This window comes from Pan paniscus, chromosome 2, assembly GCF_029289425.2.
Source record: "Pan paniscus chromosome 2, NHGRI_mPanPan1-v2.0_pri, whole genome shotgun sequence".
NCBI classification, from domain to species: domain Eukaryota; kingdom Metazoa; phylum Chordata; class Mammalia; order Primates; family Hominidae; genus Pan; species Pan paniscus.
The window spans coordinates 24,509,702-24,513,302 of record NC_085926.1 but is presented as its reverse complement, the minus strand read 5'-3'; the positions used below and the strand labels follow the sequence as shown (position 1 = coordinate 24,513,302).

The following is a 3,601-nucleotide window of genomic DNA, read 5'->3' as shown; positions in this document are numbered from 1 at the left end:
ATTATCCTATTAAACACTGAAAACTGGGAAGGAAATGTTTAGAGCAAGGTGTCTTCGTGAAGAGTGCAGCATTTGTTGACATTTTCAAGAAGCACAATGCCCTCAGTGTGAGGAACCATGCCCACAACACAGCCTTTCAAATGTAGCCCTATCTGTACAAGCAGCCTGACTATTTTTTAATCAATTTTATTATTCCTGAAAAACACTCATGTATTTTAGAAAATTATTTTCCACAATTGGATTTTAAATGTGTCTTCAAGAATACTGGTTTCAAGAAGCCACTGTTGAGGATTTCTCAGCACAAAAAATCAGCAAGAATAATTTTTTATCCACCTTAACAAATGTTTAAATAAGTATATAGGCTGGGTGCAGTGGCTCATGTCTGCAATCCCAGCACTTCAGGAGGCTGAGAGGGGTGGATTGCCTGAGGTCAGGAGTTCTAAACCAGCCTGGCCCACATGACAAAAACCTGTCTCTACTAAAAATACAATTAAATAAATAAATAAATAAATAAGCTGGGCAAGCCCAGCTACTCAGGAGGCTGAGGCAGGAGAATCACTTGTACATGGGAGGCAGAGGTTGCAGTGAGCCAAGATCATGCCAATACACTCCAACCTGGGCAACAGGGCAAGACTATCTCAAAATAATAAAAATAAATAAATAAATAAGTATTTAAGTTTAATATCATAGGCTCCTGTTGCTAAGAATTCAGTCACAAGTTAGAATGTGTTCCCATCTGTTTTCTTCACTCCCTAGGTCATTTTGAGGCGCCCAGGAGAAAAAGTTGAGTCTGTTAAGGACCTTAATGATTTCTGGTGGGTAGCAATTTTTAACATTATCATGTGTTTTTCAGTGATAGGAGTGTATAGCAAGGAAATTAAGCCTGAAATAGTGACTTCCACTCTAGAAGTTTGCTAGTGTAAAAGTGGGAGATAAATGAAGAACTCAAAGAAGTAAACATAGTCATAAAAACATATTATTTAAATTTGTTGGAGAAGCAAAATTTGGGCTTGATTCAGGTTTAGAGCAGGGTTCTTCTACCATGGAACTACTGACATTTGAGCTGGATAATTCTTCGTTAGGAGGATCTTCCCCATGCAGATGTCGAACAGCATCCCTGGTCCCCAACTAACAGAGGACAGTAGCACCTCCCCATACCAGCTGTGACAACCAAAAGTATCTGTAGACATTGCCAAATATTGTCTAAGAGGTAAAGTCACCTCCAATTGAGAACTACTGGCTTACAGAAAGAAATATTTCCTTAAAGAAATAAGTGAGTTCAAGAAATTGACCTTGGAAAAAAGGTCAATGATGGGGCAGGATTGCAAAAAAGCAGATGGGATCAAAGGCACCTATGTGGGAACTTACTTTGGAGGGGAAAAAGGGGCAATTATAGAAGGGAAAGAATGGAAGCAGAGGTGAAGAGATTTTGAAAAGACAAGAGGCAGGTTGACAAATTGCCTTATTTTAGAAAAGTACAGAGGGGACCCAAGTGGAAATTAGGAGTTGAAATTGGAAAATGTCAATAGCCCATGCTATAAGAGGGAAGTGAACAAAGTGTCAAATGAATCGTGGCTTTATGAGAACACTGAGGCTCTATGTACAGAAGAATTCAATCAGAAAGTTCATATGGCTTCCTTCTGGAATACTCAGCCAATCAAAATTACTATGTGACTTCCTCCAGGAGAATTCAGTCTCCAGAAGTGACAGCTGAAGGAACAGATTTTGGTGTTCACCAAAAGTTGGGAATCAGCAAAGCCCACAAGCTAGAAAGTCAAAGGAGAAATTATTTCTGTGATGCTATCAAGAACATTAATTATAATGATTTACAAAAAAAGTAGCAAGGCTCTGGTAGATGCTAGAGGATTTGGGAATAAGAGAGGGAAGGGATTTTTGGTTTGTTTGTTTTCCTAGGTCAACAAATCTTTATTAAAACCTGCAGTTACTAGGAGGAGGCCATGATGCTGGATGCACTTTCTTTTGGTTTTTTTTTTTTTTTTTTTTTTTTTTGAGAAGGAGTCTCACTCTGTCACCAGGCTGGAGTGCACTGGCCCGATCTCGGCTCACTGCAACCTCCGCCTTCTGGGTTCAAGTGATTCTCCTGCCTCAGCCTCCCGAGTAGCTGGAATTACAGGCAAGTGCCAGCACGCCCAGCTAACTTTTGTATTTTTCAGTGGATACAGGGTTTCACCAAGTTGGCCAGGATGGTCTCAATCTTTTGACTTTGTGATCCACCCGCCTCAGCCTCCCAAAGTGCTGGGATTACAGGTGTGAGCCACCGCACCCAGCCAGGATGCACTTTCAAAGTCGATCTTCTCCACAATGTTCTTGGGCTTCATGCTTTCTTCTTGGCTACAGATGAAGATCTGCCCTGACTCATCGGTGCTTCAGCCATATTTTCTCATCCATATCTTCAGCTGGCTGGCTGTCAAATCCCCGAGCATCTCAGCCAGCAGCCAGCAGTAAATATGCCGGCTGAGTGATATCCATGACATGGGAGACAAATTTTCTAACAGCCTTCAAAGCCAGTTATACCTTCCAAAAGGGTCATGTTTTCATCCAGGGCTTGCCAGAAGGCCTGGAAGTGTCAAGTCTCCAGCAGATCTCCCAGGTACAAAATCTGTTGGATCAGCTGCTTTTCTTGATGCACTTGGATGACCATGTGCTTGCACAGGGTGAAGCTGGTGTGGCATGGGTTGGTAAAGGCCTTCAGTGGGATCTGGGTGGTGACCGTGGTCTGAAAGAAGGCTGGGTTGAACTAGTACAGCTTCAGGACAGTCAAGCTGGCTTCTAGATCACAGGCATTCTCCTTGGCCTGTATCTCCACATAGCTCCCCAGGGAGGCCAGTTTCTCAGAATTATACCTGTGGATATTGTTGAGCAACTTGCCCACATTCACTCTCAACTACTAAAACATCGCTATGACTATGGTCACCTTCCACAACCAGTGCTGGAACAGGGAAGTTTTTTAATGAGAGAGAACAGGTTTTGTAAGAGTGACAATGGAGAGATGAATGGAAGTAGTGGCTCAAGAGCAGAGTTTCAAACCCAGACGTCTTCATTTACCAGGTGCAATAAAGAGCCTAGAAAGGTTGTTGGAAAGTAAGGAAGGTGACAGAATTATAGATTTAACATATTGAAAAGGTAATAAACATGTATACTAAAATACCCAAAGAAAATGTTAAGAAAAGATGTATAGAAAAATACAAATGATGTTAATAAAAATAAGGCCCTTAAACTAAAAAAAAACTTTTAAACTTTTACAGTGTTAACTATGTTGACTTTTAAAAGAAAGAACTTTATAATCCATCATCTGTATCCAAAAATACTAAATCAAAATGTTCTATAAAGTGCCCACAAAATAAACTACTCAAACTTTAAATATGCTTAACAATTTTTCTTCAAATTTGGCTTCCTTTTCATTTCTCATTAGGAGCCGAAATCCTGCCAATGTTGAAATGTATAGTTTTACCTATTTTTAGTTAAATTAAAGTTTAAATACATTTTCATGATTTTTTTCTTTATGTTCCCATGTAAAAAGATCTTGGGCAACCTATTCAAGGTTCTCCTAAACAGGTTAGAATTTTCTTCAAACAAGAAA

General features: G+C 40.0%; 1 pseudogene; it reads right to left on the bottom strand.

The window, feature by feature from the left end:
* Positions 1 to 1,022: 1,022 nt before the first annotated feature.
* Positions 1,023 to 3,061, bottom strand: LOC100976523 (eukaryotic translation initiation factor 3 subunit K-like; annotated as a pseudogene).
* Between the last annotated feature and the right edge of the window lie 540 nt (positions 3,062 to 3,601).